General features: G+C 37.3%; 1 protein-coding gene across 18 annotated transcripts in view; it reads left to right on the top strand.

The window, feature by feature from the left end:
- The window catches only part of BBX (BBX high mobility group box domain containing), a 276,188-nt gene that overhangs the window by 71,289 nt on the left and 179,798 nt on the right, over positions 1-25,101 (top strand). For 4 of the 18 annotated variants that reach the window (XM_033211373.1, XM_033211381.1, XM_033211379.1 and 1 more), the window contains exon 3: positions 16,114-16,176. The exons of 13 other annotated variants lie outside the window; for them this stretch is intronic. The gene's annotated coding sequence lies outside the window, so the exon portion shown is untranslated. Of the gene's footprint in view, positions 1-753; positions 777-16,113; positions 16,177-25,101 lie in introns of those variants that run through there. One more of the 18 variants, XM_033211383.1, reaches the window with a different exon arrangement.

The following is a 25,101-nucleotide window of genomic DNA, read 5'->3' as shown; positions in this document are numbered from 1 at the left end:
GGGCTGATTAGCTTTTGGTGATTCAGCATTATTTTTTAAATAGAAAGGCATTTACTTTCTCATTGAAGACTTTCTCAAAACAAAAATACTGCTTACCCCCTGGCAGATACTTTCTGCCCCACAACAGGACACAGCTAGGCAAGCCTGGGGCCCTCTGGCCCCAGGCAGTGGCCCTGGGGGAGGAAGGGGATATTAACAGGTCAGAGTAGAGGTGGATTGGCAGAGCGGGGGCTGGTGGGAGGTGGGAAGCTTACATCATTTCCCTGCAACTGGGCTCTGGCGGGGCTGTAAGGCCTTACTTTCCCCTGTGTAATAGTTTACCAGATTGACAGAGATTCGTAAAAGGAAGGAAAGGTATGGCAGGATGGATGCTCACCCTGTTTATAAATCTGTGCTATTAGATGAAACTGTCAATAAGTAACTAGAAGCAGCCAGGACTGTCTATGCTTCGCTCTCTCCCCCAGCTCAGTTCCTTTCTGCTCCGCCCCATCCCTGCTCTCTGCTGCTCAGATCAGCTTCCTGCTTCTCATGAAAGCTGTTCCCCTATAAAGCTGGTCTGCTTTCACTGAAAGAATTACATTCATAACTCTGAGGCTGGTTTTGTGGAAGTATTGTTGGTTTGGTTTCCTTTGGGGGATGAAGGAGGAGGAAAGAATTTTAAAAAAACAGAGGGGGGCAGGCTGAAAGAGCAAAATCATCTTGAATTTTGTTGTCACATCGTGCCGGTGTTATAAGCAGCTCTGTAGACTGCCGCACTGAAAACATTTCTGTGAGAGGTATGTGCTTGAAAAATGGAAAGGTGACTGTTGGCTGTGGAGCAAACTGCCCGTCCAGCAACTGCTTAGATGACTGTAAGGTCGTAATTCTATCTAGTGTTTTGATATGGAAAGGGTAATCCTTATTTGAAACGTAGCACAGTTAACCAGCTTAATGGTAAAAAAGGTTAAATATATGCTTCGTTCCCACGTCAGGACTCCTGAAATGCTCGTTCAGGCTGAAAACGTCTAGTCAAATCCACAGTGTTATTCCAGGCTCTTTTGGTGGCGGTTGTCTGTAAACAAGATGATGATTTTTAATACATCTCTCATTATTTATGAACCACATGACAAAGATTAATGAGAGAGACTCTGAATAGCCTAGAAGAAGCTTCAGATTCATTAGGAGCTTTTTGCACTGACAGATGGCAAAAGTAAAAGGAAATGGGTGATGATTTATTGTAATCTAAAGTGAAAGTTTTAAAGTTTTTAGAGGGTGCGTTACATCTAAGTGGAAAAATCTAGAGGGGCCACTAAAATTGAGAAGCATAGCCTACAACCATTGATGCCTGACCTATATTAAGGCCAGAAGCCTTTTGAACATACACACATGTATATTTTCAAAGGAAATTAAGAAATCTTTATAAATGTTTTTATTCAGTAGTCAGAGAAAAGTATTAAGAACAAGAATCTAACCAACACCTAAGGAAGCATGGAGAACTGTATATTTGTTACTAAAAATCCAGATTGTTCTGTTATAGAAAGTTTTAGAAATGTTTAAAGTAGGAAAATATATAACATTTTATCATGTACATTAGATGTGCTACTAGTGGTAGAGACCATTCAAACTACAAAGTAGTTTCTACTTGATTTCAATTGTTTTATAATGGAAGATACTGGAGAACATTTGAATGTTAGTATGTTTTAAATTTATTTTACAAAACTTGGAAAATTTAATTGTTTAAGTTAATTTACATACAAAGGTACTGGCACTGTTCTTTTCCACAAAGACAATAGTGCTTAAATCTTTGAAACCTTTTATTCATGAATAGAATACGCTGGCTGTTATAACCCAAGCTATTATAAATTCTTGAGAGTGCACCATTTAAATTTCGTTTCTTCACAAGTATTTATAAAAAGGAGTTAATCTTCATGATCATAGAGGATAATGTTGGGCCTAAAAAATTAAAAATATTAGAAGTTCTAGAGAAGAAGGAATCTGGGAAGTAAACCTAATACAGGCCTCTGAGGAGGACTCACCTCTACACCACAGAGAGACAGGTGACCATCCTGACTGTCCATGTGTACCTCGCTTTACTGTGCTTCACTTTATTGCACATCACAGATGCTGTATTTTTTTTTTTACAAATTGAAGATCTGTGGCAACCCTGTGTCAAGTCTATCAGCACCGTTTTCCCAGCAATATGCCCTCACTTCCTGTTTCTGTGTTAAATTTTGGTGATTCTTGTAACGTTTGAGATATTTTCATTATAACCATATCTGCTATGGTGATCTGTGACGAGTGATCTTTGTTGTTACTATTGTAATTGTTTTGGGGCACCACGAACTGCACCCATACAAAACTGCAAACTGAATTGGTAAAAGTTGTGTGTTCTGATTGCTCCATCCACTGGTCGTTCCCATTTTTCTCCCTCAGACCTCCCGATTGTCTCAGACACAACAATATTGAAATTAGGCCAATCAATTACCCTGTAGTGGCCTTTAAGTTTTGAAGTGAAAGGGTCTCATGTTTCCCACTTTAAATGAAAAACTAGAAATGATTAAGCTTATTGAGAAAGGCATGTTAAAAGGTGAGAGAGGCGAAAAGGTAGGCCTCTTACACTAGCAGCTAGCCAAGTTGTGAATGCAAAGGAAAAGTTCTTGAAGAAACTTAAAAGTACTACTCCAGTGAACACACAATGATAAGAAAGCAACACAGTCTTATTGTTGATACGGAGAAAGTTTGGTCTGGATAGATCAAACCAGCCACAACACTCCCTTAAGCCAAAGACTAATCCGGAGCAAGGCCCTAACTCTCTTCAATCCTCTGAAGCCTAAGAGAGATGAAAAAGCTGCAGAAGAAAAGTTTGAAGCTGACAGAGGTTGGTTCATGAGGTTTAAGGAAAGAAACTGTCTCTATAACATAAAAGTGCAAGGGGAAGCAGCAAGTGCTGATGGAGAAGCTACAGCAAGTTATCCAGAAGATGTAGCTAAGACTATTGATGAAAGCAGCTACACTAAACAACATATTTTCAATGTGGACAAAATAGCCTTCAGTTGGAGGAAGATGCTATATAGGATTTTCATAGCTAGAGAGAAGTCAATGCTTAGCTTCAAAGAGCTTCAAAGGACAGGCTGACTCTCAGCTAATGCAGCTGGTGATTTTATAAGATAAAGCCATTGCTCATTTACCATTCCAAAAATACCAGGACCCTTAAGGATTCTGCTAAATCTGTTTTGATTGTGTTGTATCAGTGCAACAGCCAAGCCTGGATGACAGCACATATGTTTACAGCAGGGTTTACTGAATATTTTAAGCCCACTGTTGAGACCTACTACTCAGAAAAAATGATTCCTTTCAAAATGTTACTGCTCATTGACTATGTACCTAGTCACACAAGAGCTCTGACGGAGGTGTACAAGGAGATGAATGTTGTTTTCATGCTTGCTAACACAGCATTCATTCTGTAGCCCATGGATCATGGAGTAATTTTGACTTCGAAGTCTTATTATTTAAGAAATACATTTCATAAGGCTACAGCTGCCAGAAATAGTGATTATAGTGATTTCTCTGATGGATCTAGGCATAGTCATTGAAGAGCTTCTGGAAAGATTCACCATTCTCGATGCCATTAAGAATACTGGTGATTTGGCCAGACATGGTGGCTCACACTTATAATCTCAGCACTTGGGAGGCCAAGGCAGGAGGATCACTTGAGCCCAGGAGTTTGAGATCATCAGCCTGGGCAACATAGTGAGACTTTGTCTCAAAAAATATATATTGGTGATTCATTGGGAGAAGGTGAAAATATCAACATAACAGGAGTTTGGAAGAAGTTGATTCTACCTCTCATGGATGACATTGAGGGATTCAAGCTATCAGTGGAAAGAATAACTGTAGAAGTGGTAGAAATAGCAGGAAAACTGAAATTAGAAGTGGAGCCTGAATAGATGACTGAATTGCTGTAGTCTTACAATGGATACTTGAACAGATGAGGAGGAGTTGCTTCTTGTGGATGAACAAAGAAACTGGTTTTTGAGATGGCATCTACTTGTAATAAAGATGCTGTGAACATTGTTGAAATGACACCAAAAGATTTAGACCTTTATGTAAACTTCATTGATAAAGCAGTGATGGGGTTTAAGAGGATTGATTCCAGTTTTTTGTTTTTGTTTTGTTTTTGTTTTTTGAGATGGAGTCTTGCTGTATCGCCCAGGCTGGAGTGCAGTGGCAAGATCTCGGCTCACTGCAATCTCTGCCTCCCGGGTTCACGCCATTCTCCTGCCTCAGTCTCCCGAGTAGCTGGGACTACAGGCCCAGCTAATTTTTTTGTATTTTTAGTAGAGACGGGGTTTCACCCTGTTAGCCAGGATGGTCTCGATCTCTTGACATTGTGATCTGCCCGCCTCAGCCTCCCAAAGTGCTGGGATTACAGGCATGAGCCACCGTGCCCGGCCTGATTCCAGTTTTGAAAACAATGTGTAAAATGCTATCAAACCACATCTCCTGGTACATACAGATCTATCTTTTGTGAAAGGAAGAGTCGATGCATTAAATTTCCTTGTCATCTTATTTTTATTTATTTATTTATTTGAGATGGAGTCTTGCTCTGTCACCCAGGCCGGAGTGCAGTGCTGGGATCTCAGCTCAGTGCAACCTCTGCATCCCAGGTTTAAGTGATTGTCCTGCCTCAGCCTCCTGAGTAGCTAGGATTACAGGTGCATACCACCATGCCTGGCTAATTTTTGTAATTTTAGTAGAGATGGGGTTTCACCATGTTGGCCAGGATGGTCTTGATCTCCTGACCTCGTGATCCACCCACCTCGGCCTTCCAAGGTGCTGGGATTACAGGTGTGAGCCACCGCGCCTGGCCTCCTTGTCATCTTATTTTAAGAAATTGCCACAGCCACCCTGACATTCGGCAACCACCACCTTGATCTGTCAGCAGCCATCAACGTGGAGGCAAGACCCCTCAGCAGCAAAGAGTATGACTTACTGAAGGCTCAGATGATCACTAGCATTTTTAAAATATAAGATATTTTAAAATTTAGTACATACCTCTTTTTTTTTTAGTAATAATATTATTTGCATACTTAATATAGTACAGTATCGTGTAAATCTAATTTTTGTATGCACTGAGAAACCAAAAAGTTGGTGTGACTTGCCTTATTGTGATACTCGCTTTATAATGGTGGTCTGGAACTGAACCCGTAGTATCTCCAAGGATTGCCTGTCTTTACCTTGGTCATTCTCAAGTGTAGCTGCATATTAGAACCCCCAGGGAAGTTTTTAATTCCTCCCATTGCCCAAGCCTTTCCCAAGAGATTTTAATTTAATTGCTTGGGATGGGGCCTGGGCATTGATAGTTTTAAAACTATTCCCAGGTATTTCTAATGTGTAGTCAGACTTGACAGTTGCATTGCCTGAACATACCTAGTGCTGTCGCAGCCTGTTCTGTGTTGGGTACTGTTTGCATCTGCTTTGGTTTGTGTCCTCCTAGGTTGGAACTCTTCTGTCACTGAGGAGCTCATCACATATTTAATATAATCTCTCCATCAAGACTTAGCTTTTCCAGCCTAAATAGTCCTACTTCCTGCAGTCTTCAGGACTTGTTTTCTAGGTTCTTCGCTATTCTGGTCACTCCCCTTCCTGGAATTGCTCGTTTGTCGCTATCACTCAAATAGGGTACTTTCAGGACTGAGCCTATCATTGTAGATGTCTGGGGCCCAGCAGAGGATGCAGAGAATACGGTAAAGCTGTAACTCCATGGTTCTGTACATGACACTTCTGTTATTGGTGGCTAAGATTACATTAGTTTTTTTGGCAGTCATGTCACACTGTTGACTCATGTGGAGCTCAAAGTCAGCTTAAGCCCTTAGTTCCTTTTCAAGTACATAAACGACTTAAATCAGGCCTCTCCTTCCCCATACTTACATGGCTCCCCTCCCCACCCCCCCTTTATTGCCAGGATTTACATTTTTCCTTTTGAAACATAAGAGGAAAACGCAGTGGATCAGTTATTCCACACAGGGAAATAATACATCCAAATTGAATGCCAGAAATGTATTACATGTATATAGCAACAATTTTAAAGAATGATCCAGGCCCTTCATTTGGATCCACAGTTAAATATATTCTTATTTCAGTTCATCTTTCCAGTGTGCCTTTTGATTCATTACTCAAAACTCGCTGTTTAGAGTTAAGAATTTACTTGACTACGTAGCTTGTTTTAATGTTTGTATTCAGTACTTGGTGAGATGCCTTTTCACAATCAAAATACATTATAACCATTGCATTCTCCTGAACTATTGGCATGCCACATTTATTTTAAAAGGAAATGTGTTGTATCTGTCATAACATTCTTGATTAACAACAGAAGACGATATTTTGCGAATAAGCAGGTGATTTGTGTATAGTTCACTACCATCAAGCCCAGAACCCAAATCTAACTCTGCTGGTCCCCACTTCAGTACTCTTTGTATCAAACCTCACTAGCTGATGCAATTTGTCATTTAGGATAAGACTTCAAAGAAAACTAAAAGGAAACAGAAGGTTCCATGGATTCTTCACTTTCTTTTTTTTGGGGGGGGGGCATTTAATAGTAAACCCCATAGCATTTTAACATATAGCTCAGTCATGGATTTGTTAGTCACTCAGTGTTCTGCCCAGAGCAATAAAAAGAGAAGTAAAATAACTAGTCAACATTCCTAAGTCAACTGCAGAGAATAGTTTTCTTAGGAATTAGGGCATCCAAATTTTTACTTTCCTTAGAGAGTTAGATATCCCTTCCTCCTCCTGTCACCCTCTCACCACCCAAACACACAGTTGATGGTTCAGTAATATCATTTTGCTCTTAATAAATCACAGTATGAGAACTTTTGTATATAAAGGGAGAGGCATATATGTCCCATCTCCTCATTTTGCAGATGAAGAAATGGAAGCACAGGAAGTGAAGCCTTGCTGTAGCCGTAGTGCTTAGCCAGGGTTCTTAGTACATAAGACGTGCTTAGTAATTACCTGGATACTGAGCAGCTTTCTTCAGTACTATTTTCTTCTTCACATAGGAATTGGATTTTACCTTTCTTGTCCCCAGGCTTTGCTCTTGAATACTCATTGTCTTAACTGTTGAAAATGGAACAGATTTTTCAAGAATACCTATTAATTTTGAAAATCTCCAATGATATAGTAAAAGTGCAGATAACCAGGTTTATTTTTCCTGCTCTTGACTTATAGGAAAATAAGCTCTTTTTCTCCCCTTTAAAAATTGATTTTAAATAGTTGTGGTTGAAAAAAGAGGAGTTTCTAAAGAATTAATAGCCTAGGGTCAGTTTGTATACATATATAACCCAAATGTTCACATCTTTGTTTGGGTCCTGTTAGAAATAATGTTCACAGCAATGCTTATCCTAATATATGGTGAGACCTGTGGTCGACAGTGGGAGATTTAATTATGTTCACTATATTGTACTTACTAAAGCAAGGAAGTATACTTCAATATATTTTAAAATGGTTTGCAATAGCAGATGTTTGAAACAAAAAGGCTTCAGAAGTAAAATTAGTCAACCAGACTGGGCTATTCCTTCAGCCTTTTGGTTAATACAGGTTGATTGTGTTCCTTCATAGTTTAGAAGCCCCTGGTTTTATTAACCTGAGGTTGGCATACTATCATCATAATACCATGTGATGCTACACTTTTGAAACATCCTTTGCTTTCTCTACCCCAGTATTTCCAAGAGTCTGTTTCCTATTTTGTAGGATATTTTATATTACTCAATTAATATTGGTTATATTTTTACATGGCTATTTCTCTCTTTTTAAAAATGTTTTATTTTGAATTTTTGTGGGTACCTTGTAGATACATATATTTATGGAGTATATGGGATATTTTGATATAGGCACACAATGTATAATAATCACATCAGGGTAAATGGGGTATCCATCACCTCAAGTCTTTATCCCTTGTGTTACAGACGATCTGATTATACTCTTTTAGTTATCTTTAAATGTGTGATTAAATTATTCTTGACTGTAGTCACCATGTTGTGCTATCAACTACTAGATCTTATTCCTTATAACTACTTTTTTGTACCCATTAACCATCTCCACTTCCCCCTCAACTCTCTGGTAACCATCATTCTACTCTATCTCCAATGGTTCAGTTGTCTTAATTTTTAGCTCCCCCAGATTAGTGAAAACATATGATGTTTGTCTTTCTGTGCCTGGCTTATTAACTTAACATAATGACCTCCAGTTTCATCCGTGTTGTTGCAAATAACAAGATCTTATTCTTTTTTTTTTTTTGAGATGGAGTCTCACTCTGTTGCCCAGGCTGGAATGCAGCGGCACTGTGTTGGCTCACTGCAACCTCTGTCTCCTGGGTTCAAGCAATTCTGCCTCAGCCTCCTGAGTAGCTGGGATTACAGTTGCCCACCACCATGCCTAGTTAATTTTTATATTTTTGGTAGAGACAGGGTTTCACCATGTTGGCCAGGCTGATCTCAAACTCCTGACCTAAGGTGATCCACCCATCTCAGCTTCCCAAAGTGCTGGGATTACAGGTATGAGCCACTGGGCCCGGCCAAGATCTTATTCTTTTTTAAGACTGAATAGTATTCCATTGTGTATGCATACCACATTTTCTTTGTTCATTCATCTGCTGATGGACACTTAGGTTGCTTCCAAATCTTGGCTATTGTGAGTAGTGCTACAATAAACACGGGAGTGCAGGTATCTATTTGATATATTGATTTGCTTTCTTTTAGGTAGTATATATCTAGCAGTGGGATTGCTAGATCATGTGGTAGCTCTATTTTTAGTTTTCTGAGGAACCTCCCAACCGTTCTCCATAGTGGTTGTACTAATTTACATTCCCACCTGCGACGTACAAGGGTTTCCTTTTCTCCGTATCCTTGCCAGCATTTGCTGTTGCCTGTCTTTTGGATAAAAGCCATTTTAACAGGGGTGAGATGATACCTCATTGTAGTTTTTATTTCCATTTCTCTGATGATGAGTCATGTTATGTACCTTTTTATATACCTGTTGCTGTTTGTATGTCTTCTTTTGAGAGATGTCTAGTCAGATCTTTTGGCCATTTTAAATTTAGATTATTTGATTATTTTTCTTTAGAGTTATTTGAGCTCCTTATATATTCTGGTTATAAATCCCTTGTTAGATGGACAGTTTGCAAACATTTTCTCTCATTTTGTGGGTTATCTTTTCACTTTGCTGATTGTTTCCTTTGTTGTGCAAGGAACTTTTTGACTCGATGTGATCCTATATGTCCGTTTTCTCTTTGGTTGCCTGCGCTTGTGGGGTATTACTCAAGAAATCTTTGCCCACTCCAAAGTCCTGGTAAGTTTCTCCAATTTTTTTCTTTTAGTAGTTTCATAGTTTGAGATCTTCGATTTAAGTCTTTAATACATTTATCCACTTTGATTTTATTTTTGTATATGGTGAGATATATGAGTCTAGTTTCATTCTTCTGCATATGGATATCATTTTCCCAGGACCGTTTATTGAAGAGACTGTCCTTTCCCCAGTGTATGTTCTTGACATCTTTGTCAAAAATGAGTTCACCATAGATGTATGGATTTGTTTCTGGGTTCTCTGTCCTGTTCTATGTCTATGTGTCTGTTATGCTAGTTCTGTGCTGTTTGGTTACTATAGCTCTGTAGTGTAATTTGAAGTCAGTTAAGGTGATTCCTCCACTTTTGTTCTTTTTTGTTCAGGATGAGTTTGGGGCTAGTCTGGGTCTTTTGTGGTTCTATATAAATTTTAGAATTTTTTTTCTATTTCTGTAAAGAATGTCATTGCTGTTTTGAGAGGGATTATATTGAATCTGTAGATTGCTTGGGTAGTAGGGACATTTTAATAATATTGATTCTTACAATCTTTGAACATGGAGTATCTTTTTATTTTCTTGTGTCCTTTTTGATTTCTTTTACCAATGTTAAATGGTTTTCATTGTAGACATCTTTCACTTCTTCAGTTAATTCTATGTATTTAATTTAATTTTTGGCTACTATAAATTGGATTACTTTTTTGACTTCTTTTTCAAATTGTTCACATATAGAAATGCCATTGTTGGCATATAGAAATGCTGCTGATTTTAGTACGCCGATCTTGTATCCTGCAAATATACTGAATCTGTTTATCAGTTTTAATAGTTTTTGGGTGAATCTTTAGGGTTTTCCTAATATAAGATCATATCATCTGCAAACAAGGATAATTTGACTTCTTCCTTTCCAATTTGGGTGCCCTTTATTGCCTTTTCTTGTCTGATTGCTCTGGCTAGGACTTCTAGTACTCTTAACGGTGGTGAAAGTAGGCATCTTTGTCTTGTTCCAGATCTGAGAGGAAAGGCTTTTAGTTTTTTTCATCCTGTTGATATGATGTATCACATTGATTGATTTGCATATGTTGAGCCATCCTTGCATCCCTGGGGTAAATCCCACTTGATTATGATGAATGATTTTCTTAATGTGTTGTTGAATTCAATTTGTTAGTATTTTGTTGAGGACTTTTGCATCAGTGTTCCTCAGGGATATTGGCCTATACTTTTCTTTTTTTGATGTGTCTTTATTTGGTTTTGGTATCAGGGTAATACTGGCCTTGAAGAATGAGTTTGGAAGTATTCCCATCTCCTCTCTTTTCTGGAATAGTTTCAGTGGCTTTCGTATTAGTATATTTGGTAGAATTCAGCAGTGAAACCATCAGGTTCCAGGCTTTTCTTTGCTAGAAGACTGTATTATGGCTTTGATCTCATTACTTGTTATTGGTCTTTTCAAGTTTGGGATTTCTTTATCATTCAATATGGGTAAGTTGTATGAGTCTATGTGTCTAGGAAATTATCCATTTCTTCTAATTTTCCAATTTATTGGTATGTAGTTGGTCATAGTAGCCTCTAGTGATTCTTTGAATTTCTGTGGTGTTGGTTGTAATGTCCTTTTCATCTCTTATTTTATTTATTTGATTATTCTCTTTTTTTGTTAGCCTAGCTAAAGGGTTGTCAATTTATTTATCTTCAAAAAAACCAGCTTTTCATTTATTGATATTTTGTATTGTTTTATTTATTTCAATTTCATTTGTTTCTACTCTGATCTTTATTTCTTTCTTTCCACTTTAGGTTTGGTTTGCCCTTGCTTTTCTGGTTCTTTAAGATGCATCAACATGTAATTTATTTGAAGTTGTTCTTCTTTTGATTGTAGACACTTATAGCTATAAAATTCCTTCTTAGTACTGCTTTTGCCTGCATCCCATAGGTTTATGTTTCCATTATCATTTGTTTCAAGAAATTTTTCAATTTCCTTCTTAATTTCTTCCTTGACCCACTCATCATTCAAGAAGATATGTTTAATTTCCTGCGTTTAAGTTTCTTTTATTATTGATTTCTAGTTTTATTCCGTTTTGTGGTCAGAGAAAATCTTACTATTATTTTGAAAGTTTTAAGATTTGTTTTTTGGCCTAAGATATGGTTTATTTTTTAGAATGATCCATGTGCTAAGGAGAAGAATGTGTATTTTGCAGCTATTGGATGAAGTGTTCTGTGTATATCCATTAGGTCCATTTGATCTGTAGCACAGATTAAATCCAATGTTTCTTTGTTAATTTTCTGTCTAGATGATCTGTCCAATGCTGAAATTGGGGTGTTGAAGTCTCCAGCTCTTATCCTATTGGTCTCTCTCTCTCTTTCTTTTTCTTTCTTCTCTCTCTCTCTCTCTTTAGCTCTAATAATATTTTATTTATGATCTGGGTATTCCAGTGTTGGATACATATGTATTTACAATTATTAGATTCTCCTGTTCAATTAACGATTTTATCATTGTATAGTGATCTTCTTTGTCTCTTCTAGTTTTGGTCTTGAAACCTATTTTGTCTGACATAGTAATGTAGGCACTCCTGCTCCTTTTGTTTGGTTTCTACTTGCATGGATTGTCTTTTCCCCCTCCCTTTATTTTCAGTATTTGTGTGTCTTTATATGTGAAGTATGTTTCTTACAGGCAACAGATCATTGGGTTTTTTTTTTTTTTTTTTTTTAAGCATTTAGTCACTATATCTTCTGATGGGAGAGTTTAGTTCATTTACATCATATGTTATAATTGGTAAGTAAAGACTTACTCCTGCCATTTTGTTATTTGTTTTGTGGTTTTGTGGTCCTCTTTTCTTTTTTTTCTTACTTTTCGTCTTCCTGTTAGTGAAGGTGATTTTCGCTGGTGGTATGTTTGAATTTATTGCTTTTTATTTTTTGTTTATCTGGTGTATGGTTTTAGGTTTGAGGTTACCATGAGACTTGCAAATAATATCTTAGAACCTATTATTTTAAACTGATAACAACTTAACACTGTTTGCCTTAACAAACAAGCAGAATGAGAACAATTAAAAACTGTATATTTTAATTTCATCTCCCTGCTTTTTAACATTTTGTTTTTTGTATTTATATCTTATTATACGGTATGTGTCTTGAAGAGTTATTGTATTTTTGATTACTTCATATTTTCGTCTTTCTACTTAAGATTGTTGTCTTTACACACCACAATTACAGTATTATGATATTTTGTGTTTTTCTTTGTACTCTTACTGTCAGCCATGAGTTTTATTCCTTCAAATGATTTCTTCTTGCTCATAATCTTTTTCTTTCAGATTGAAGAACTTCCTTTAGCATTTCTTGTAGGACAGATTTGTTGTTGAAATTTCTCAGCTTTTGTTTGTCTGGAGGAGTCTTTATTTCTCCTTTATGATTGAAGGATTATTTTCACCAGATATACTATTCTAGTGTGAAAGCTTTTTGTCTTAAGCATTTTAAATATGTCACGCCACTGTCTCCTGGCCTGTGAGGTTTCCACTGAAAAGTCTGCTGCCAGACATATTGGAGCTCCATTGTATGTTATTTGTTTCTTTCCTCTTGATGTTTTTAGGATCCTTTGTTTACCCTTAACCTTTGAGAGTTTGAATATTAAATGCCTTGAGGTAGTCTTTGGGTTAAATCTGCTTGGTGTTATGTAACCTTCTTGTACTTGGATTTTGATATCTTTCTCTAGGTTAGGAAGTTCTCTGTTATAAACCCCTGGAATAAGCTTTCTGCCCTTCTCTTTCTACCTCCTCTTTAAGTACAGTAACTCCTAGATTTTCCTCTTTGAGGTTTTCCAGATCTTGTCGGCATGCTTTATTCTTTTTTTCTTTCTCTCTCCTCTGATCATGTTTTCAGAGGGCTTGTATTCATTCTCACTAATTCTTCTGCTTGATCAATTCTACTATTTAGAGACTCTGATGCATTCTTTAGTTGGTGAGTTGCATTTTTCAATTCCAGATTTTTGCTTGATTTTTTAAAATTATTTCAGTCTCTTTATTACATTTATATGATAGGATTCTGAATTTCTTCTCTGTTATTTTGAATTTATTTGAGTTTCCTCAAAACATATTTTGAATTCTCTGTCTGAAAGGTCACATAACTCTGTGGTCACATAACTCTGTCTCTCTGTGCTTGATCCCTGGTGCCTTAGTTTGTTTGGTGACATCATGTTTTCCTGGATGGTCTTGATGTTTGTGAATGTTCATTGGTGTTTGGGCATTGAAAAGTTGGGTATTTACTGTAGCCTTTGCAGTCCAGGTTTGTTTGTACCTGTCCTTATTAAGAAGGCTTTTCAGGTATTAGAAGGGTCATGGATATTGTGATCCATTTTTTGTCACAGTAGTTGTGTCTATATTAGGGGGCACCTCAAGCTCAGCAATGCTGTGGTTCTTGTAGATTTGTAGAGGTACTACCTTGGTGATCTTGGATAAGATCCAAAAGAATTCTCTGGGTTAGCAGGCAGAGACTGTTGTTCTCTTTCCTTACTTTCCCCCAAACAAGCGGAATCTCTTTGTCTATGCAGAGCTCTCTAGAGCTGGGGGATGGGTGACACAAACACCCCTGTGGCCAACACCACTGGAATTGTTCTAGGTCAGACCTGAAGCCAGCACAGCACTGGGTCTTGCCGAGGCCTGCTGTAACCACTGCTTGTCTACTGCCTATGTTTGCTCAAGGCCTTAGGGCTCCACAATCAGCAGATGGTCAAGGCAGGCAGTCTTGTGTCCTTCTGTTTAGGGTGGCAAATTCCCCAGGCCCTGGGTAGGTCCAGAGATGCTGTCTGGGAACCAGAGCCTGGAGTCAGAAACCTGAGAGGTATACCTGGTACACTATTCTACTGCAGCTAAGCTGTCACTGAAACCACAAGACAAAGTCCTTCTCACTCTTCCCTCCCCTTTCCCCAGGCAGAGGAGTCTCTCTGTGTCCACAACCACCACCACAGGCCCATGGGGAGTAGTGCCAGGGTACCGCTGATGATCACTTGAGGCCTTAAGCGCTCTTTAGTCAGCTTGTGGTGAATGTTGCCAAGCCTGGGTCTTACTCTTTAGGGTACTGGGCTCGCCTCTGGCCCAGGGTAGGTCAGAAATGGATGGCTATTTCTTTTATCTCGTATCCTAAAATATATTCCTGTTATCCTTTTATTATTTTCATGTCTCATAATGATGCTTTTAATCAGATGTTTTTAACAGGAAATAAAATTTGAATATATATACAACCATGATGAACCATGTATATATGTGTGAACTATACAGAATTGTACAGTTGAAAACTGTAATGTGTGACAAATAGACAAAGTATAATTACTAGTAGAATTAGTTAATTCTTGAGTGGTACTTATGAAGTAGTCATATTAATTTGATAACAGAAATAAGATATCGGGAAAAAACCCATCACATTGGGAAACAGAGATTCAATACACATGCTTTCTATTGTAGAATTTTAAAATGTAGAGATTTAAAACCCTGACCTCTCAAAATTATTATTCAGAGATTGCTTATAGACATATCTTCTATAGCTTCCAACAAATTATTTTGTACATGGCACATTGCAACAGTCAGTTTCCTATTTTTTTATTTGTTATTGTTTTTATTATTACTGTTAAGAGACTGAGTGGAGCTCAGTAAACTTTAGAAAGAATACTGTATACCTGAAATTCAGGGTCAACATATATACCATGTTTGTTTTTGTTTTTTTTTTTGAGACGGAGTGTGGTTCTGTCGCGCAGGCTGGAGTACAGTGGCGCGATCTCGGCTCACTGCAAGCTTCACCTCCCCGGTTCACACCATTCTCTTGCCTAAGCCTCCCTAGTAACTAGGACTACAGGCATCTGCCACCATGACCGACTAATTTTTTGTATTTTTAGTAGAGACGGGGTTTCACCGTGTTAGCCAGGATGGTCTCGATCTCCTGACTTCATGATCCACCCATCTTGGCCTCCCAAAGTGCTGGGATTACAGGCATGAACCACTGTGCCCAGCCTTTTTTTGTTTTGTTTTGTTTTTTTGAGATGGAGTCTTTCTCTCTGGACAGGCTGGAGTACAGTGGCTCAATCTCGGCTCACTGCAACCTTCGCCTCCTGGGTTCAGGCGATTCTCTTGCCTCAGCCTCCCAAGTAGCTGGGACTGGAGGCATACAGCACCACGCCCAGGTAATTTTTGTATTTTTAGTAGAGATGGGATTTCACCCTTTTGGCCAGGATGGTCTTGATCTCTTGACATCATGATCCACCTGCCTCGGCCTCCCAAAGTGCTAGGATTATAGATGTGAGCCACCGCGCCCTGCCCATGTGTTATTTTTTAAACAGTGAACTTAAAAACCTCTAAAAATTTTGTATATATATGAATACTTTAGCAACCAGTATTCATAAGAAGTAACAGTTATAGCTTAACTGTGAATGACAAAGGCTGTTACTAGAATTATTATTATCGTACTTCATATGTAGAAAGCTCCCCCCCAAAAAAAGGATGTCAAGTGACTATCCAATTAGGCCCAAGTTAACCTAAATATACATGTTACTTATATATATAAATAGAATATAGTTCTTCCTTATTCTCTGTGAAGGATTGGTTCTAGGACCCCTGTGGATAGCAAACTCTGAAGATCCTCAGGCCCCTGATATTAAATGGTGTAGTATTTTCATATAACCTATTCATGTCCTCCCATATTCTTAAAATCATTCTAGATTACTTCTATTACTTAATACATTGTAAATGCCATGTAAATCATTGTTATACTGTATTTTTTATTTGTATTTTTTATTGTCACCTTTTATTTATTTTTAATTTTTTCAGGCTATGGTTGGTTAAATCTGTGGATGTGAAAGCCCCATATCTGGCAGACTGACTGTATACTAGGTAGATTGGTCTGGGAGGGGTAGGAGGAAAGTGCAAAGGCCCTGCAGGGAGAATACCAGAATACCTTGGAGAAACTAGAAAAATCTTATTACGGCTGGAGTTTAGAAATGAGCGTGAAGAGTGGCATGATGTGGGTGGAAACCGGACTATGTGGGATTTTCTGTGCTTTGATATAAGGATTACTATAAGCACAGTAGTAGCCGTGAAAAGTTTTAAGCTAAGGAGTGAGGTGTTTGGATTTGCATTTTGTAAAGATCAGTCTCTTTGCTATAGCGGGAATGCTTTCGAGGAGGGGACAAGTAGAGCTACAGAAATCAGCTAGGAGACTGGTATATTGGTGTTTCAACGAGCTAGCTGTATTGAGGATGGGAAGAAGTGGACTCATTGATCATGTATTTAAGAACTTGAGTTAATGGTGTTTTATAATCTAGTATATATGAGAGTAAGAACGAGTAAACCAGGCAACAGCTTGAGCATCTGGGTGCACTGGATGATATACTGACGTCTTAAGTCCATTCAGGCCGTTAGAACAAAATACCATACACTGGGTAACTTATAAACAACAGAAATTAATTTCTCATACTTCTAGAGGCTCAGAAGTCCAGGATCCAGGCATATAAGGTGTCTGGTGAGGGCTCATTTCCTGGTTCATAGATGGAATTTTTTTGATGAGTCCTTATATTGTAGAAAGAGCAAGGCCGCTCTCTGGGACCTCTTTTTTAAGGGCCCTAATCCCATTCATGAGTACTCTACCATCATGATCTAATCACCACCTCAAAGGTTCAACTCCAAAATCCATAACCTTGGGGGCTAGCTAGGTTTTCAACCTGGCAAGGAACACATTCAGACCATAGCGAGTGACAACTACTGAAACGGAAAGATCCAAGGGAAGCAGATTTGGGAGCTGTAAGGGAAAATACTATGTTTCAGTGGTTGAGCTTGAAATGCCTCTGAGATACCTAGATTGAGATATTCATTTAAAAGTAAAGTATGCATGGACTTCAGAAGAGTGGTATGGGCTTAAAATACAAATTTGGCAATCATTGGCATATATTAATTGAAGCCTTCAGAATGAATAAGACCAGATTAGGAGGAATGTAGAGCTAGTAAAAGCTCTACTTGGTAACCCTGGCCTGAGGCCCTTCAGAGGAGACAGTCCCCACCCGTGGAATGAGAGCAGTAGGAGAAGCACATGCTACTCACCTGCTTTTGTTTTTTGTTGTTGTTGTTGTTATTGTTTAAAAAATTTTTTTAACTAAACTTTTTATTTTGAGATATGGATTCACATGTCGTTATCAGAAATACAGGTTGAGCATCCCAGATCTGAAAATTTGAAGTCCAAAATGCTCTGAGATTCGAAAGTTTTTTAGTGCCAACATGATTCTCAAAAGAAATGCTCACTGGAGCATTTCAGATTTTGGATTTTTGGATTCGGTATGCTCAAATTGTATAATGTAAATATTCTAAAATGAAAATATTCAAAATCTGAAACACTTCTGATCTAAAGCATTTTGGACATTTTGGAAAAGGGTTACTCAGTCTGCAATGCAGAGAGATCCCACGTGCCCTTTACCCAGATTTTTATGATAGGTGCATATTCAGTTTTTGTTTTTGTTTTTGTTTTAAAAGAAACTTCCAAATGATTTTCCAGAATGGCTGTGTTTTCATTCCCACTAGCAATATATGAACGATCCAGTTTCTCTGTATCCTCAACAGCATTTGGTGCTGTCATTGTGTGTGTGTATGTGTGTGTGTGTGTGTGTGTGTGTGTGTGTGTTTAAACAACTTAAGCTGTTTCAGTAGGTATATGGCGATCTCATTGTGGTTTGAATTTGCATTTTTGTGATGGCTAATAATATTGAACATCTTTTCATGTTTATTTGTCATCTATATCTCTTTTGGTAAATTGTTCATGTATTTTCTCCCTTTTCTAACTGGAATTTTTCTTACTGTTGAATTTTGAGTGTTCTTTATATATTATTGATACTAGCACCTTGTTATATATGTGGGTTGTGTGTATCTTCCTCATCTGTAGCTGGTCTTTTCATCATCTTCTTAGGGTATTTGGAAAAGCAAAAGTTTCAAATTTCGAAGTCCAAATTACTAATTTTACCTTTTATGGATCATGCTTCTGGTGTCAAGTCCAAAACTCAAATTTAACTAGCTCTAGATTCTAAGATTTTCTTGCGGTTTTCTTAAAATTTTATAGTTTTGCATCTTACATTTAAGTCCATGACTCATTTCAAGTTAATTTTTGTATGAGTTGGTCTCAAGTCAAAGTTCTTTTTGTGCCTGTGTAAGGCCACTCGCTGTAGCACAGTTTGTGTGAAAAGGCTATCCTTCCTTCATTGAATTCTCTTGCACCTGGGTTAAAAAGAAGACAGGCATATTTGGTGAGTTTCTTTCTGGGTTCTCTATGCTGTTCTATTAATCTGTGTGTCTGATCGTCCACCAATACTACACATTCTTGATTACCATAGCTATTTAAGTATTGAAATCAGTACACTGACTCCTCATACTTTATTCATTTTTTTTCCAAATTGTTTTAGCTAGTCTAGTTCCTTTGCATTTCCATGTAGAATTTAGAATCTCGTCTATGTTGCTGTGTCTACAAGATTATAGGATGTGTCAAATCTTTATAGTCAATTTGGAGAGAATTGCTGTCTTCACTATGTTTAGTTTTCTAATTCATGAACACTGTATGTCTTTTCAGTTATTTCGATCTTCCTTGGTTTTTTTTCATCAGCATTTTACAGTTTTCAGCATGTATGTCCTGGACATGTTTTGTTGGATTCACATTTAGCTTATTTTTTATTTTAGCTACTGTAATCTTCATTTTAGTGTCTACATGATAAAATATTTTAATTTTGATGTCCACATGTTCATTGCTTATATATTAAAGTACAATTGATTAAATACAATATTTAACTGTTATCTTTTGACTTTGCTAAAGTCACTCATTTTAGAAGAAGTTTTTGTACATTCCTTGGGATTTTCTATATAGATTATTGTCATCTGTGAATAGGGACAGTTTTGTTTCTTCTTTCAGGTCTGTATGCCTTTTTTTTTCCTTGACTTATTGCACTGGCTTGCACTTCCAGCACTATGTGAATAAGAGTAATGAGACTGGCCCTTCTTGTTCCTGATTTTAGGAAAAATATATTCAGTATTTTTCTCTTATAATGTTAGCTGTAGATTATTTTTAGATGCTCTTTTTCCAAGTTAAAGTTTCCTTTGATTCCTAACTTCATTTAAGTTTTCTTTTTATCATGAATTGGTGTTAAATTATATCTAATATTTCTATATATTAATATGACTATATGATTTTTCTTCTTTATCCTGTTAATATGGTAGAGTACATTCCTTGATTTTTGAATATGGACTCATTCTTGTATTCCTGAAATAAATCCCTGTTTATGTTGTACAATTTCTTTTAGATATTTCTGAATTCCTTTTGCATATGTTTTGTTAGGGATTTTTGTATCTGCATTCATGAGGAATATTAGTGTGTGTCTTCTTTTTTGGCACCATCTTTGTCTGGTTTTGGTTTGAAAGTAATACCAAAATTGTTTTTCTGTTTTCAATTTTACTGATTTCTGCTGTTTATTCTTTTCTTAATTTCTGCTTATGTTAGGTTTATTTTGACTTTTTTTCAGGTACCTGAGGTGGGAATTTAAATTATTGATATGCATGATGTCCTGTTTCAAAAAAAGTATTTAGTGCTACAGGTTCCCGTTTGAGCATTGCGTTTCCTGTTCTACTAATGTTGATATGCTGTATTTTCATGTTCGTTTGTTTCAGTGTTATTTTCTCCCCCTTAAAACTTTTGACCCATGGATTATCTGTAAGTATGTTGTTTAGTTTCCACGTGTTGGGGTATTTTCCTGTTTTCTTTCTGTTACTATTAATAGTTTCTAATTCTATGCCCTTGTGACCAGGGGAGCCACTCTGTATGACTTCAGTTCTTTTAAAATTTGTTGAAGAATATGTTTTATAGCACAACATGTAGTCTGTCTTGGTTTGTGTTTCCTGGGCACCTGAAAAAGAATGTGTATTCTGCTGCTGGGTCAGATGTCGTATAAATGTTAGTTAGATCTTATAAGCTGATGATGTTGAGTTCTTATATAACCTTTCTGATTTTCTAATTGTTCTATCAGTTGCTGAGAGAAAGGTGTCAGTGTTTCTTACTGTAATTGTGGATTTGTCTGTTTCTCCTTTCAGTTCTGTTAGTTTTTGCTTTATATATTTTGTAGTTCCATCTATGCATACACATTTAGGATTGGTATATTTTCTTGATGATATGCCACTTTTATCATGATATAGTGTTTCTGTCTGTCTGTGATCATTGTTTTTTGCTCTGAAGTCTACTTTTTCAGATTAATATAGCACTCCTACTTTATTTTGATTGATATTTGCATGATATACCATTTTTCTTCTTTTACTTTCAACCTACCTGTGTCATTATATTTGAAGTGAGTTTCTTTTAGATAGCATATAGTTAGATGATGTTTTTTAACCACTGCCAATCTGACTTTTAATTAGTGCATAACCCCATAACCCCTTTATGTCTCTTTACTTCCTCCATTTGTAATATAATCATCTTAAAAGCTTTCTTTAACACGTTTAGATCCACAACAGACAGTGTTCTAATTTGTTCAGTCATCAAACATAACTGTAAAATTCAAGAGAAAGAAAACCTATTGTGTTTACCCATATTTTTGTTTACCTTTTTTTTTTTTTTTGTCCTTTCTGATGAATATCAGGTTCTTTCGTTTTTTCTTTTCTGTTTGTTGAATGTTTTTACTTGCTCTTTTAGGGTGATTTTTTGGCGAAAAATCTCCATGTTTTTCTTCATTGGAGAGTGTCTTTATTACCTTTTCATTGCTGAAGGGTATTTTCACTGGGTATAGGATCCTGGATCGACAGCCCTTTTCTTTTAGCACTGCAGAATGTGTCATTCCTTCTGACCTCTGTGGTTTCTAATAACGAATACGTCATTTGAATGTTATTCCCATATAAGTAAGGTGTCTTTTTTCTCTTATTGTTTTCAAGATTCGAGAAGGAGGGGAGATGATTAATTTCCATAAGTTTGACTATGTTGTGTCTTATTATATATGTTTCTTTGCCACAATTAGGAAGTTTTCAGCCATTATTTGAGTACTTTTTCAGCCCTGCTCTCTTTCTTTTCTCCTTTCTGGATTACAGTAACATGGATTTTAGCTCTTTTGGTACTGTTTCATAAGTCCCTGAGGCTCTGTTTATTTTTTTCAATATATTTTCTTTCTTTGGCTCAGACTGGGTAATTTAATTTGTTTTATTTTCTCCTTTACTGATCTTTTTCCCTCTGTCCCTTCCATTCTACTGTTGAGCCCATTTATTAAATTTTTTGTTTTGGTTATTGAGGCTTTTAGTTCCAAAATTTCCATTTGGTTCTACTAATACATCTTCTGTTTCTTTGGTGAGACATTTTATGTTTTCATTTGTTTCAGGCACAGTTACTTATTAAAGCATTTTTATGATGGCTGCTATAAAATCTTTGTCAGATAATCTAACAACACTTTCATCTTTGTTTTGTTGTCTGTTGATTGTATTTCTTCATTCAAGTTGATGTTCTTGGCTTTGGTATGAGAAGTGACTTTCCATTGAAACCTAGATATTCTGAGTATTATGTTGTGAGACTATGGATTTTACTTAAATCTCTTGTTTTAGTGGTGCCTTCTGACACTGCTTTAGCAGCAAGAAGAGAATGGCACTGTCTTATTATTGCAAGATGAGAAGTCTGAGTTCCACCTGTCCTCCATTGATACCTGAGGGGAAAAAGGAGTTTTTCATTCCTGTTGGGCAGGGGCACAGTCTGCCTTTCACCAGTAGGCTTCTGCTGATACCACCCTAACTGGAAGGGATAGGTATGACTCATTACTGTTTTATACATGGTCTTTACTGATACTATGGATGTAGAGGTGGGACAGGGGGAGGTGGCCTCATTACTACTGGGCAGTGGTCAAAATCCTGCTACTTCACTAGGCCCCTTCTGACGCCACGCAAACAGGGAGAGGAGAGAGACATAGCATAGGGAGTTGAAAATTCTGTGTCGCCACATGATTAATTTCTGTGGAGTGTGTGGGGGGTGTGTGTGTGTGTGTGTGTGTGTGTGTGTGTGTTAGGGAAAGAAAATCGGAGGTCACTACTTTTGCTTCTCTACCACCCCCTCAGTATTAGGGTTGTGGCTCATCTTTATAACCTGGCCAGAGTAGATGCCTAGGTTTAGTCCTCAACCATAGCCGGCATTGGTTGGTGAGGGGCCACAGGTTTTTTTTTCTGTGATGATTGGCTTGTGTAGAGCAGTTATAAAAGTTTTCTGTCTTGCTCTGCTGTTCCTTTCCTGCTCCTTTGGCTAGAGAGAACTGGCTTTTGAGGGGAGCTGGCTTTTTTGTCTGTGCCCTGTTGGCATTTCTGGATTGCCAGCTTCTCCAGTTCGAAGTTGCAGATAATATGAAGTGAAAGGAAAATCCAGGAAACTTACCACTGTGTTGTTTCTTGGGTCCCCAAAGTCCCTAGCTGCTCTGCCCTTTTTCTACCTTTCACAGTCTTCTTAATGATTGTTTTATATATAATGTCCAGTATTTAAAATTCTACTGTGCGGATATGCACGTTTCATTTTGCTGGAAGTGGAATTTATTCACCTGCTTTTTTAATGCAGCAGAGGAAGTAAAAATGCTGCATAGATTACATTATAAAGAATATAGCTTAGAACCCTAGGTAGAATTATTAACATTGGAATGGGTCTTTCGAAGACAGATTCTCATCTCAGGTAATTTAGATATCGTTCAGCTTGAAGACCTGAGTTGCTGCCTGGTGACAGGCAGTGACACAATGTTCTTTGATTTTCTTTCTATGTGCTATTTTGGTCTTGGTTTTGTATATACAGTTAAAGCAGGAAGCATATTGGGTAGGATTATACCTTTGTAAGTCATTTTCAGCACTGATGCAGTTCGGTTGATCTTACTGGCCTTCAGTGCAATGGGCCAAATTTACTTCAATCAATGAACTGATACAGCCCATCCTCTTTAACTACTCTTATTCAGAGATACACCAGTAATTTGTTTTTCTAGGTTTGCTGTTTTAAAACTTGGAACCTAAAAAAACTTTAATTTTTCGATTACCAGCAGTAATATTGACTTTTTGTGTGTATCATTCTATGAAGCTTAAAACATGTATAGATTTCATGTACAGTTCTTTGTTAAAATTTAGAAAAGTTTCGTCACCTGCAAAAATTATCTTATGTTATTCATTTGTAGTCATATTTTCCTCCCAACCCTAACCCCTGGCAACCCCTGTTCTCTTCTTCATTACTGTAATTTTGTCTTTTGGGGGCATGCCATGTAAATGGGGTCATGTGGTGTATAACCTTTTGAGATTTGTTATTTCACTTAACATAATGCTTGAGATTCATCCACATTGTTGCTTTATATCAACAATTCATTTCCTTTTTGTGCTTGTCAGTAGCTCATTATATATAACTATATATAGGCAGTTTATTTACCCCTTGGGTTGTTTTTATTTTATAGTAATTGTGAATAAATACAGTGTGAACATTCATGTACCAATTTTTATGTTAGCCTAACTTTTGATTTCTCCAGGGTTAATACCTAGGAGTGGAATTGCATGGTTATCCTTTTCATGCTTGTTTATGCAAGAAATATCCAGATTTTTTCAGAGTAGCTATATCATTTTGTACCCCACCTGTAAGCCCTTTATCTTTCTATCCTTTTCAAGAGCATTTACCTTTTCTTGTTAGAGAATTTTTGCAAAGCCTCTTTAATATCTTTATCAGGCTGTTTCACCATCTGTGTCATTTTAGAGTTGATACCTATTGCCTGAGTGTTTTTTTCTGTGCAAATTGAGATTTTTAAATTTATTCATGTGTTGACTAATTTTGAATTTTATTCTGGACATTTTGATTGTTATGATACTCTGTTATGATACTTTTTTACACATCCTATAGAAAACATTGAGATTTTCATTTTAGTAGGCAGTCAACTCATTTAATTTCAGGATTCAAGTTTGATCCAGCCATCTGTGACTTGTGGTTCCTATGTCAGTTCAGTTTTCGAAGTCTTTTCAGTGTTAATTTGAATTTGTCCCACTTATTTGCCACCCAGTGGCCAGTTTGGGAATTTGGCAGTCCTTTATTCAGTAGTTCAGTACTCAGTGCCTGTCTGTGCTGTTTAGGATCAGATCCATGCTTGTGTAGCTTGGGATGAGATGAAGAGTTCATAAGTAACTTGAAGGAATCACTCCCCTGAACTACTCCCTCTCTGCCATCGATGCAGTGCTTTGTTTTTGGTTCTCTGGCTAGGAAGCTGGGGTCTTTAATTACTGTGATCTGCTGTGCAGTTTCCATGATGGTGCCCCTACCTGGGGACAAGCAGTGGGATGATAAAGAGGATAAAAACAGGGGTTAGCCTTACCCTCCTGGGACCAGTATTCCGTCAGTCAGGGATGAAGATTTCCCACTTTCAGAATTTTTGCTCCATTTCTGTGGGTCCCGGTTTTTTGTGCCTTCTTCCTACCTCCACAGAAATATTTGAGGCCCAGCATGTGAGAGAACAGAGAAAATGGTACTTCAAATTTTGTTGTTCTTCCTCTATTCCCGTCTACTTTTAGCTGCCACATGCATCTTGTCCAGGTTTTATAGCTGCTTTTTGTGGGACAGACGAAGTGAGTGTGCTTACTCCTTGCTCAGAACCTGGGATCCAGTGGGGTTGCTTTAGTATGGAAACTGTTAACAGGAAGGGCAGGAGGAGATCCAGGTTAATTTGGAGACCCTCTTTAAGAAAAGGAATAGAAAGTTATGAATATGAAATTAAGTACACTACTTAGAAGGGGTTATGAAAGTGAAGGCCCCTGAAATGTGAAAGTTTC

This window comes from Trachypithecus francoisi, unplaced genomic scaffold, assembly GCF_009764315.1.
Source record: "Trachypithecus francoisi isolate TF-2019V2 unplaced genomic scaffold, Tfra_2.0 Lachesis_group0, whole genome shotgun sequence".
Classification (NCBI taxonomy): domain Eukaryota; kingdom Metazoa; phylum Chordata; class Mammalia; order Primates; family Cercopithecidae; genus Trachypithecus; species Trachypithecus francoisi.
This window is presented reverse-complemented; position numbering and strand designations above follow the sequence as displayed.